At 35.5% G+C, this 14,020-nt stretch overlaps 1 non-coding gene across 1 annotated transcript; it reads left to right on the top strand.

The window, feature by feature from the left end:
* Nucleotides 1-1,077: 1,077 nt before the first annotated feature.
* On the top strand, nt 1,078-1,184 carry LOC141675589 (small nucleolar RNA R71). The gene has a single exon (XR_012556233.1). It is a non-coding gene; the product is annotated as a small nucleolar RNA R71 (small nucleolar RNA).
* The last annotated feature ends 12,836 nt before the right edge of the window (nt 1,185-14,020 follow it).

Genomic DNA, 14,020 nt, shown 5'->3' with positions numbered 1-14,020 from the left:
GAAAGAATAGTCTTCATAAACTTCGCATAACTAGGCATTTGTTCCAGAGCCTCAGCGAAAGGTATATTGATGTGAAGTTTCTTGAACACCTCCAGAAACTTCCCAAACTGTCTATCCAGCTTTTGTTGCTGCAATCTCTTAGGAAAAGGTGGTGGAGGATAGAGCTGTTTCTCCCCTGTATTAGCCTCAGGCAGAGTGTGTTCAACAGTAGTCTTCCTTAGTTCCGCCGCTTTCTCCCTTTGCTTAGATTCTTCATCTCTAACTTCAGCTTCGACTTCTTTTGCCTTTTCAGCATCAGCTACTTTTCCAGACCTTAAGGTAATAGCCTTGACTTGCTCTTTAGCTTCCTTCCTGCCTGGTACTTCCGTGTCACTGGGAAGAATGCCAGGTCGACGATTGAGCACTGCATTGGCTAACTGACCGATTTGATTTTCCAAGGTCTTGATAGAAACCGCCTGACTCTTGCACAACAGCTTAAGTTCCTCAAAATCAGCACTAGTAGGTGCAGCTGCACTTCCCTGTTGAGGATATGATTGTCTTGTAGCATACTGCTGTGGTTGCTGGAATCCAGGTGGGTTAAACTGTTTACTCACTCCTTGCTGATATGGTGACTGAATAGCATTCTGATTATTTCCTCAGCTGAAATTTGGATGATTTCTGTTGTTAGGATGATAGGTCGCTGGCACAGGCTGCTGTTGTCGCTGATAATTATTCACATACTGAACAGATTCGTTGACAAGAGAACACTGATCCGTAGCATGAGAACCTGCACAAACCTCACAAACCATAGCTATTTGATTAACTCCATACGTAGCCAAAGAATCAACCTTCATTGATAGCGCTTGGAGCCGGGCTGTAATAGCGGTGGCTGCATCAACTTCCAGAATACATGCTACCTTGTCTGATGTCATCCTCTGAGTTGGGTTTTGATGCTCATTTGCAGCCATCGTCTCAATAAGATTGTACGCCTCAGTATAGCTTTTAGCCCATAAGGCGCCTCCAGCTGCTGCATCGAGCATGGGACGAGATTGGGCCCCCAAACCATTATAAAAACCAGTGATTACCATCCAATCCGGCATTCCATGATGTGGACATTTTCTCAACATTTCCTTGTAGCGTTCCCAAGCCTCGCACATAGATTCTGTAGGTTGCTGCGCAAACTGAGTAAGAGCACTCCTCATAGCAGCAGTCTTTGCCATTGGATAAAACTTCACCAGAAACTTTTGCGCAAGATCTTGCCACGTAATGATGGACCCAGCTGGTTCAGAATGTAACCAGTCTTTAGCTTTATCCCTCAGTGAGAATGGGAAAAGCCTCAACTTGATAGCCTCATTAGTCACGCCATTATGCTTAAAAGTGCTGCAGATCTCGACAAAATTCCTTATGTGCATGTTGGGGTCTTCAGTTGCCGCTCCTCCAAAAGAAACAGAATTCTGCACCATCTGAATAGTGCCCGACTTGATTTCAAAGGTGTTAGCTTGAATAGCCGGATGAAGGATGCTTGACTGAATGTCATCAATTTTAGGCCGAGAAAAATCCATAAGAGCTGGATCAGCTTGAACAATACGATCTCCCAGGTTTACTGGTTCTTTCTGCTCAGTTCCTGAATCCGAATCCTCAAAATCTAACTTCTCCGGAGTATCAATAACTTCATTTTTTCCTTCAGCTGTATCTAAGGTCCTCTTGCGAGCACGAGAACGAGTTTGCATAAACGCTTGCTAAAGTACCTGAAACACAACCGAAAAGAGTAATTAACTACTACGTCCTAATCACTGAGTCCTAATGACCAATGATGGTAAGTACATAAACTAAACAAATACGCCGAGTCCCCGGCAGCGGCGCCAAAAACTTGTTAGGGCGAAATCACGCACTAATATTCACGCAAGTATACGCGTTCGCAAGTAATATAGAATACTTTCTAGTTCGTTCCCTCAGACACTCAGACTAATTTATTGTCTAATTAAACTCACTCACCAATGTATGATTACTTCTCAATGTTAAGATAACACTTAAAATTTTTGATTAAATATTAACTATAATTAACTACTTACTTAACCACTTAACTAACACTTCAATTTATCAATAATAAAACACTCATGAGATCACAACTTCATTATTACTTCCTTCTATAGCCATAGTTATTATCTTTAGCATGTGACAGTGATGATATTAATCGAATAACACGAAACTGATAAAAGCCAACTTTCATTGTACTAATACCATTCTACCAAACATCCACAATTAAGATAGAAGTTGAATAGTCATCAATTATGTTGAGTTCCTATATGTCTACAGAAATTGACAACACAACGATTTAAGCACAAGTTATTCCTTTTGATTACATAGGGCAAATAAAACTGTTAGAGTTACCCACTAATCATGCACAATGTACATGAACCTATGCTAGCATGGCAAGTTCTAAATCTGAAGATCCACCGTCGCTTCACAAGAGATTAATAACCTATCTTATATGTTCGCGATGCACATAAGACGAATACGCACAACCAATACTAGATATCATGCAATCATCACATACTAAAGTATTAAACAATTAACTAAAAAATTCCATAGTAAATCCGTTGCAACCCCATGATCACGATTAGCCCATAATAGAACTTATCGCCATCATGGGTTCATATGAACTCATGATAACAAACACAAGAAAATAATAACTAAACTAATTATATTAAAACTGAGTACGTCACAAGAGTAAATAAGTCAAAGCAAGAAAACTAGCATCCAACGTTACAACGAAACAAGAATCACAAGAATATATGCTTCCTCTTCGTTGCTGTGTGCTAAATCGGTCTTCTTCCTTATCACCTTCGCTTCTTGCAAAACACAATCTAAAACATAATCTCCTCTTAATTCTCTGTGAAAAACGTCTCAAATCTACTTATATAATAGTCCCATAAAACTCAGATTACATAGAAGTTGGAAGCCAAACAGAAGTAGAAGTCTAAAATAATATATCTTTTTCCCCGACCCTGCGCGGCCGCTCAGCATTTCTGCGCGGGCGCGCAAGGCTGCTGCGCGGCCGCTCAGCATTGCTGCGCGGGCGCGCAGGACCCATCTGGAAAAATTCCATGTTTGCTCCGTTTCTTCGCCGTAATCTGCCCGTTCTTTTCCTCTCGCAATGGTGAACACATGCCAACGCTTATTCTTGATGATTCCTCCTCCGAAATACAACTAATACCCTGAAATGCATAAACACTAGAAAAATGCATCAAATACACAAAATACTTGATTTCAAGACACCAATTTAAGCCATTTTAAGATGTTCTAAGTGGTATAAAATGCCACTTATCAAGCATTGTCTCAGCATCCTCATTGCCCTGTCCAGCCAGAATTTGATAAGATGTAACAGGATGAGTAAATGTCTCAGCATCCAAAGAGACAGAATCTATAACATCCTGATATTCTTACTGATATAGTTTCTCCTTTTCTGCATCACTGACATTCATTGACTCACTAGCAATGGTTTCCACCCTTATATCTCTTGTACCTGCTTTTCTCTCATTCTCTCTCATTTTTACATCAAGGTCTCCCCTGGGCTTCCCACCCTCACACCCTCACCTTCACCATCTAAGATGGGACTCCTCTCACTTACTTTTTCCAAGCTGGAAGAAATAGCTTGCATTTGTTCACTCATTTCCTCTCATTTTGCCTAAGAACAACTCAGCCTCTCACTCAGTTCACTCCCTTCCCTCAATCCTAAGAGTGATTATACAACTACTAGATCATCTGCACTTGTAATAATAGCTTAAATTTCAAGTGGTGCAGTGATATTCAACGGATGAGAAACATCTGTCGAGGTAATAGTTGAGAGTATCAACGGATGACTGCTGTTAAGCATATCCGTCGAGATACAATCACTAGTCGACGGATGAAGAATATCCGTCGAGATAGTAGAAATGATAGAGTTTAGAGTTGAAACTACTATAGAATATTTGGTGATTGATTTGATATTTTGCACAGATTTCTTAGTAGAATCAGAAAGAAATGGCAAATGAGCCAATAAATCATCTAAAAGATGATGCTCACTTGCTTAAGATTTTGGCTTCTCCAAGAGAGTTAAAGATGGAGAATCAGGAATTGATGTGAGAATCATGTCCACATCCAAAGAGTTAGTGGGTGAGTTTTGTGTGTGAGGTGCTTCTATAGTAAGAGATTTTGGATGTGACTCCATATTTACAGGAGCCACATCAATCTGACTTTGAGAAGGTGTTGTAACTGAGTCTTTAACTGCAGTTTGCACAGTGTGTGCACCTTGTGTATCTCCATGTGTTTTAGATTTCTTCTTTCTTGTGTAAGTTTGGGGTGAAATTGTGTCCCTAACCCTTTTGGCCTGTGCTCTTGGATGGGAGCTTTGTTCAATAGTTACATCCTTTTGGGAGGATGCAACTAGTAATGAGCTAGATTCCTTATTAATCACTACAGTTTGTTGGGAAACTGCAGTGTGGCTAGGCTAGGTTACACACACCTCTCCCTCCCCATCCTTAGGGTTTCTTTAATTGTCATCCTGTCCCTCACTAGGCTCACTTCCCTTCACACTCCCCTCTTGGTTTTTAGTAGATTTTAAAACTAGTTCCTTTTGAGAGAAACTAGAGTCGGTTTTCTTTGACTTGGATTTGGAAATTTTTGTTTTTGTGGCTTGGGTAGGCACTTGTCTGGTCACTGTCACAGATGTCATAGCCACAGTTGTTTGCAAAGACACTTGTGATAGAGAAGTGGCAGGGATAGAAGTGTTTACCTCACTTACCTGAGGCTGCTCCATAATTGGCATGTAGATGAGGGGAACCTCCTTATGGTGATTAGCCATGTTAAGATCAGAAATAACTCTTCTCTCTTGGACCCAACAATATAACTTGTTTATTGGGTTAACAATTGAGAGATCCTTAGAAACAAAGTTAGCTATCATCATAAAGAATCTAGCATAATAGATGTTCTTAGACCTCTTTTAATTTCTCCTAATTTACTCCCTAATTCATAAATTACAAAAGTACTGAAATTAAAATACTTATCACTCAGATGCATATAAAGCATGTTAACAATAGAATAGCTAATAACATCAAAATTACTAACTTTGCCAGAAAAATCCTTAACAAAGGAGTCACAGAGAAATCTCCATTCTTTCCTAAGGCCTAGTCTTCTAACCTCACCTAATTTGGTAGCAGCAAGAACATAACCTATAGAAATTAGCATGTTATTCACATGGGTGTCACTACACAATTTTGATGTAACTACACAATTTTTAAATGATCGTAAAAACCTGTATATTAAAATAAATATACAGAAACCCCTCATATTCAGGATCGCTTACAGGTTATAGTATGAAACAAGAATCTAACCTTCTAAAATTTACATTGTCTAGATACAATTTCATTACCTCATTACTAATTTCCTTGTACTGATCACTCTGACATCTTCAATTTCTTAAACTGGAATCTCACCACTTTTGCTGTCTATTAAAAGCTATTCATTTTGCCCTCATTGATACTGAAAGAAATAAGAGTTCACAAATCAAGAGTGAGCCAAAAATGCCCAGCAAGTATCATAAATGGTTTCCAGATATCAGATCAGAAAAATCCTGGAAACGATTGTTGTATGATTTTAAAAAGGACTTTACATATTTAAATAGTTGAGCGAACAAAACATCGGCCCTCATTGGCCTTTAATCATAAATCACATTTTTCCGTAAAAGGACAGTAATTGTTTCAATATTTCATCCTCTTGAATTAAATCTTTGTGTTAGTTTGTAATTATGAACTATTCGGAAAGGAATACTGTTAATGGCGATCAACAATAAATTAGACTGGACACAAGAACCAACATATTCACTATAACCTGTTGATCAGTCAGGATACAATGCGGATCTATACCCAACTGCATAGACCCAACCAACATATGGGGTACCCGGGCAACTATGGCCTAATAATCAAGGGTTCGGGTTATACCCGTCCCGTATCGTAACCATCCAGTCCATAGAGTATTTTGATGTCAAACCACTATGATTTCAAAATATCCCTATTCAGGGTTCGCAAATAACCCGGAACAATAGGTATTTGCTTAAGAGAGCAATCGAATTATAAGAACAATAATGGAAAGAACTGGCATAATAAGAGTAATTGCAGTGAAATATAAAACAGTTAACTATTCTGAATTTAGAATAGGAGCGAATAAATATTTGCAGTATTTAAGGAGAAAGGTTAGGAATACTTGCCTCAATTGAGAATCCCTCTGATCTTTAACTAGTAGCCATATCACTCAGTCCTGTCGCATCTGTACTACCCTTGACGGCTACTTGACCTTTCTTATCATTTACCCTCTTAGGTTTACCTTTATTCTGAATCCACTCGTTTCAAATCTACACGCAATCAGGCTTTACCTTCTACAATCTCTATCTGGCTTTGAACGTCTCGCACTATGTGCATCTATCACAAATAATACTATTTAATGAACCGATAATATATAATTGTCTAGTTTATACATCTATACCTATCGTCTACCCGCCCGATAATAACAGATAAAGATCACATCTCAATCAGATAATGTTTAAAAGACACGTTGACTCATTATTCACATAATACGTACACATAAGGCATGTAATCATATAACACATAATCACGTAATTCATGTAGCACATAAGTTGAATCGACAAAAGATAGGTCTTAATACATTTAGAATTGAAATCGGGTCAAAAAGAATATTTTATTGATCAATAACCGACTTAGAAGGATCCATAAAACAAACGTCATTTAGACACAAAGGAATTTAGGTCTCGGCAATACTTTTAATAGAAGCAAACATATTTTTCTAAGTCTAGAGACGTTCGTTTCGTATTAAACGGATGAACGGTTGATTTATTATGAATTTTTGAACATTTTCGGAATTAAATTGGTCTCCGAATCATTTAATAATTAAATAATAGGGCTCGAATACCTAAATATGACTTTAAAATAATTTATAATAATTATTGAGCCTTGAAAATAATTTAAAATAATATTTTAAAGCTCTAAACTATATTTCAGAATTTTTTTAAATTAATTTTAAATAATTAAATCTAATTATTAAATTAATTAATAATTAATTAATAATTAATCAATTAATGATAAATTAATCGATTAATTAAAATAATTAAAAGCTAATTAAAATTAATTAATAAAATAATTATTTATTTGTGAATAAATAAATAATTAAAATAATTGTATGAATTTAAAACTAATTTTCTAGAATTAATTATGAATTTTTTGTAAATAAAAATAGAATTTTAAAATGATTTCTAAATAAAATAACCCAGAAACAATTTTCATAAATTGCAACTGGATTCCAGAGGATCGAAACCGGGTTCTAATTGAGACCAAACGGGTCAGCAACCGGGTCGGTGAAGAACACCGCCCGACCCGCCGGCCAACTGCAGATTTCGGCCACTGTCGGAGTTCCGACGAGGCTCCGTTGAGGGCCAAAACGAGTCGTTTCCCTCTGATTTTCACTCCCGATCAATTCAATGACCCTTCAGAAGTCCCGATAACATAGAAATTACATCAAACAATCATTGAAGCTTCGATTCCGATCAAACCCGAAGAAAAATCGGCGAAAACCCGACCACCTTAATTCTGAACATAACTAATGACAATTTATACACGAATCGATCACAAATTGAAAAATAAATCCATACACAATATCAAAACAAGCAAACTATCAGCAAATTAAAAACCCCTAAATCTGAATAAGAACCTAAAATTTCGAAATAAGATTTACTCATCTTTTGACTGATTTGATGGCATAAACAGAAAGAGCATAAAAATTTGAACATTTTGGTTACTTATACTTTGAATTCTGAAGTCTGCATCACCCTCAAATTTGGTTTTGATTCACATAACTCTTCAAGAACACCAAGAACACATATTCGAAGAATTTTGAGAGAATCAAACCTTAATTTCTACATGATACTGAGCTCTATTTTTGAAGTATAATATACCAAATTGACCAGAAAAATATTATCTACACGATGGAAGCATCAAATCACATCAATAACATCAAGAACAAATTTTCATAATTTAATCATCAAATAATTCGAATATAATTAAATAAATAAGAAAATTACCATGATTTCTGCATAAAAACGGATGATTGATTATGAAAGAAGATTTCGAGAGCTTCGTTTTGATATGCTGCACGCCCGAATCGGAGTTCGATAACGCCTTCGTTCGTGTGTTTGATTCTCAGAAACGTATCGTTTTTAGGGTTTTTTTCTCTGTAATTACTATATCTTTACTGGTTATAAATGAATAAACGAATAAAATGAAATAAGAAATATGTTATTTATATTTATGGAATATTGGTTCGTTCTGGATCGTTTTGGATCGTTAAATTAGTTGCTTAGCCGCTAAGTAACTGCAATAATGATCTGATTTGATATCAGTTTTGGATAATTATCCCAACCGGGCTTTTTATAAAATACTTTATACGAATATAACGTAATAATATCCCGTCTTTTGAGAATACGGGTTTTGTTGATTTATCGAAATGATTATCGTATCGAAAATTTTGCGCCGGGCCACGCATGGGTCAAACCGTAATCCGGATCGAAAAGGTCAAAACACGGAAAATGTCCGGAATTACCAGATTAGGTTAGGAAGGAGTTTTCGGAAGAGTTTCGGGTTGTAAAAACGTAAAAACGGTTGAAGTCGGACGATTCCCGGCTTTATAGAATAATTCTGTAATTATTCAGAAAATAATTAATAATTCATAATTCATTATAAAATCATCTAATACTCCAAAAATTACCAGAAAAATACCTTAATTATCTATATTTTATTCTGGACATATTAAAATTAACATACTCACATTTTATTACATACAATCATCCAAATATTATTATCAAACATCAAATAATTCACCAGAAATTCATATAATATTCACATAATAATCATATATTGATACAAATAATTACACGATATTTCCCGGATGTTACATCCTTCCCCCCTTAAAAGGATTCTGTCCTCAGAATCACGCTAAGGAATAATACTAATACTTTTCCAGTATATAACTTTCATTTTCTCAGGTTAATCTCTCAACCTCATAATTTTTCATAACTTTAACGTATAATATCAATCTTTCCTTAATAGTCTCTCGCTAACATCATATTCTATTTGTTGCTTGCATAACTCAATTCAACTCTCCATCTCCTATATATAATGGAGCTAACCTACTCCGTCTGGATATATACATACAAATGCCCTATGGATTCGCTATACGGGTATCGGTGAAGCCAACTCACCTCTATTTATCCTGTCTATTTACTATCTAGGAGGGACCAGCATAACACATCTTAATTCTCTTTTTGTCTCTAATTCTAGTAACTCGTGCCTACGTGCGTTTCCAATTGTTACTCGGTGTTGAATCTCGTCCTTATATGTTTCTTCGTTCAAATAATCTAATTTGTAATCACTTCCCATCGCATTGGAGGCTTTTTAATCATTCCTGTAATCTTCTTCTTCATTTGTAAATAATACACTGAGACCGGGGCGTATTTACTTTCTGTCGTTCTCGTAACTCGAATCAACCTTCATTTTATACGTAGGGAGCTAAATTACCTTTCTTAGCCATATACATTTAAACATCTTATGAACTCGTTATGCCTGTAACTACAGGGTCAACTCATTCGTAACCGTTCTATCTATCTATCTCATTGTCTTGATGGACTAACTTGATTTATACCAATCTTATTTTCTTTCTAATTTTAATAATTTGTGATTGTGCACCTTCCATTTTCCTGACTGTTCTACTTTACTCCTCGCGTCTCCTTCTGTTCGGTTAGTCTGGCCTATAATCATTTTTAATCGTATTCAAGAACCTTTAGCTGATCTCTTGAATTTCTCATCCGTGTGCGCCCGATATACTGAGCTCATGGCGTTTGATACTTCGAAATGTTCTAAATCTATTCAAAACTACAAATTAAAGGAAGATCTTGACAATTGTATTTAATTCACTGTTTTGTAGTATTTTTCAATTTCTTTTCAATCACTAACACGTATATTCATCGAGCGAACTCTTTTACTATCTGAAAGAAAATATTAATTTGGAATAGAATGAACCATAACTTTATTCAAAACCGAACTCTTGGTACTAATACTAATTTTATTGTCATATCAAATTAGATATCAATATAAACTTTGATGCTAACAACATTCCATACTGAAGTCAACACCAATCATCTATATTAATACCACCTTTGATATTTAACAGCAAAATAAGTATCAGTATATTCCAGAAGTCGGATCAAAACCTGTTCTCAATTTCTAACTTTTCCAATCCCTTTATCCATTCCCCTGCAATCTTAGTGATATTCACTCTTTCTTTTCTTCTTAAGACATCTTTTTCTGAATAGATCTTGCTTGGTTGGTAATTAACCATACTTTCGTAGCTCATAATTAATTATAACCAAAGTTCATACCTTTGAAGCTTCGAACGCAGTTGCTAATCTCTCACCCTTCGCATGCATATCTTCGGTTGTTCAACTTGGTCTCCCTTGTTTATACATATTCCTTGAATGAAAATTTTATCTTCAATTATAGGCACTTCACTTTATTCTCCTATCGGTTTTGACACAGCTGACAGTCACTACTTACTTATATCCGGAACTATTTTATAAAATTTCTTTATCATCCTTTTGATTCCACTTCCTTTCTTATTTAGTTCTTCATTTTTATTACTCATTAACTCTTCTAACATAAGAATGTCTTTTTCTAGATAATATTAATATATGCATTATTAGCTAAGCCATTTCTGAAACTAATAAAAGGCTTTTATTTATAATATTTAAGTTCTTAATGACAGAATTATCAAATTCATTGATGGTTACTTTCTTAGCCTCACTTAAATCATCATTGATCGCATATTTGGCTTTTTCCAATTGGTCAACATTTCTTCTTCCCAAGTTCACATGTGTACTTCGTTAGTCTTCGTCTTACATCAGATACTTGGATTCGCGAGCTTTCGAAAACTTTTATTCAATCACCGTTTGATATGGGTATACTTTCAAGTCCTTCCTGGAATGCTATTATAGATGATAGATTCTCTTTGCTTTATCTTGAACCTTCAGTTCTGGAAAATTTTCTTCTTACTAGCATGTACCAATTGCTTTCTGTTCCTCTTGTTTATCGAAAAGAGCGTATTCATCTAGATAAAGTCTCGCACATGTCTGTGGTAACATCATGCTAATTCTACTAAACTTTCGATTCCTGCTAATGCCATCACTTCCTTTAACTTACCAACCGCTTTGATTTTGGATCTGAAAATCATGTTAGAGCTTGACTTGATCTAATTGGAATCGATCTCTTTTTAACTAACCATTAGTTGGTAAAGTTGATCAATTAACTCTTTTAACCGATCACTTAAACCAAGTGAAGACTAGCTAACTAGAATCAAAGACCAATTGTATAAAGTCAGTTCGATCATAACATTCTTTCTCAAGAACCAAAATCACAACCATTTGGAGTATAATTGGGAGCGAGAACACACTCCTTTATCCTTACATGTAGGGTAATTTCTGAAAATTTGGGCAACACCTCCCTTATACCATCGACTACCAGTCGGACTCAAGCCGACACCATCAATCTACCAAATCATCTACTATCACATCCATCCATTTCTATTAACCAAATTCATCCATCTACCATAGCTCGAACTATATCCTTCTGATTAATATAGGTATGATTAACTGGAATAACATATATCTTTTGAAATGAGACCTAAGGTCTTTAAATCAACAAGGATTAATATAACCACTTTCTTCCTAGTTCTTTCAGAATGTTACAAAATTTTATCAGTAAGCTTTAAAATTTATCTCGTGTCTCAAAATTTTATTTCGCGAGTATTTTAACTTATTTATTGTCATTACTAATTATGTATAGAAAAATTATACCGCATCATTTAATTGGTCACACCAATCATTTATTATTGACGTTACACACTTAATTTTATTAACTAATCAGTTTCTCTTTTAATAACCACACACGGTTTTCATTACTATCATCGCAATCTAGTATAACCTTAATCGTTATATCGTTATTTCTTAAAAGGTTTCATCGTCGAATCACCATTGCTTCATCTCTACTTATGGTTCCGCATCAAACTTTCGTCACTGACCCGGGTATAAACATTGAATTCACCATCACTTATTTACGCAAGTTAGAGAATTTCACAATTTCTTGAAGAGCACGTTCGAAGTCTCCTTACATTTAAGATTTCTTCCATCTTGAATCTTCACGACAAATATCTTCCCGCGACGAAGGGATGTTTCACGTAGTAATTGCATGTCTGAGTAATTGTTCAGAATTTCCTTTATCTTTGATCGTCGTCCCAATACTCGTTTGCTCCGTCTGACGTACACAACTTACTTCCTTATTTTGTAATTGATCTAATTATTACGATCCATTAACGATTCATTTCACGTCAAAATCCTCTGATTTGATGCGCATCATGTTACCACAATCTATCGTACTGATGAGATCCTCGTAACACGAACCACTGTCTGACTTGATGTCTTCGCCACGTCCATATTTGTCGGTACATATATTTTCCTTGCTCGCAGATGTCCACCATTTATCGATTTACAGTCGTATCTATGTTCGTTGTATAATTCCACGTATCACACTATTTCATTTCTTTTGAAATCGTCAGAGAACAGACTCTACGCAAGAGGAGAGTGTGTGAATAGGATTTTGAATGAAAAGAAGGATAAGGAATAACAATTACAATAAACAGTTGGAAGAATCTGTAAGTCAATTGAAGGAAGAAGAATGACTGAAGATTTAGATGTGAATGAGACAACCATATTTGTACTCAAGATGGCCAGTCTTTCGTACTGTATGGCATACAGTACATGATTAGGTGGCGTCCCACCCGACTCTTCATCATTTTGACAAAGCGTCATACCACAACACTGTTTGTCTCAATCAGAAATCAGTGATTTAAGGAGAGTAACAATTCAGAAGGAATACAGCAAATTTTCTTTCGTCTTCACTTCATATGATTTATCCACATAAGAAACTTATACGTATCCAAGAATCAAGGGAAACATATGCTATCATGTTAAGAAGAGGAATTTTAATGTTGATCACCTTCCACACTTCACTTACTTTTGCTTTCAAAACCAATCGAATGAGAGATTCACAATTTAGGTCACATTATAACTTTTGAAATGTCGTCTGGAAAAGCCTCCACATTAAATGCTTCAATGATTTGATCATAATTGCGTCCTTGCGAAATTTATAACTACTGCTTCGGATTTCCATTTATGCCGCATAAAATAACCATTGATCACGCATTGCCTCAACTTCGACGATCAGGATTATTATTTTTCACCAATCTTCTGGAAGAGTCTTCCATTTCCTTCAATCATCCTCGGTCCGTTCGAATCACAATTTTCGTTAAGTTTTAATAATTTCATGAATAATGTTTTAACATGTTGATTCAATTATGGATATTATTTAAACAAAGATTACTCTCATCTTTCACGAAAATTTTAAACCTTCTCCCTGTTGGGGGGGGAATCTACTTAGTCCCTCGAACTAACAACACTGAGTCTATATCCATTCTTCTTTTTAGTTCATTTTTTGTTTATAATAACAAGAACATAAATAGTAATTCGACAACCAAATTGTAAAACTCATTTCATACAAAAATCTTATGAAAGTTGATTAAGGAAATCTTCTCCGAAATCTCATTTTAAAATTTTGGAAAATCAAATATTTGGTTGTCATTACTATATAAGTTACTTGCTACTCTCTTGATCCACTAATGTAATATGTAATTAAAAGAATGCCCATATAAGGGTTTCTCCATTTTGGTACATCTTCTTTTCTTCCTTGGATTCTGCTCGCACTTATTAATCGACAAAACTTCATTTACCGTCGTATATCCTTTATTCGCAATTCCACCGTAATGCTGCCATTTAGTACTATCTCTGATATTCTTGCCATCGTTTTTTACGCTATGCTTACAACCACGCAGA

The sequence above is a fragment of the Apium graveolens genome, chromosome 7 (assembly GCF_009905375.1).
Source record: "Apium graveolens cultivar Ventura chromosome 7, ASM990537v1, whole genome shotgun sequence".
In the NCBI taxonomy this organism is placed as follows: Eukaryota; Viridiplantae; Streptophyta; class Magnoliopsida; order Apiales; family Apiaceae; genus Apium; species Apium graveolens.
Note: the sequence above shows the minus strand (reverse complement) of the source record. Positions and strands in the feature narration are given on the sequence as shown.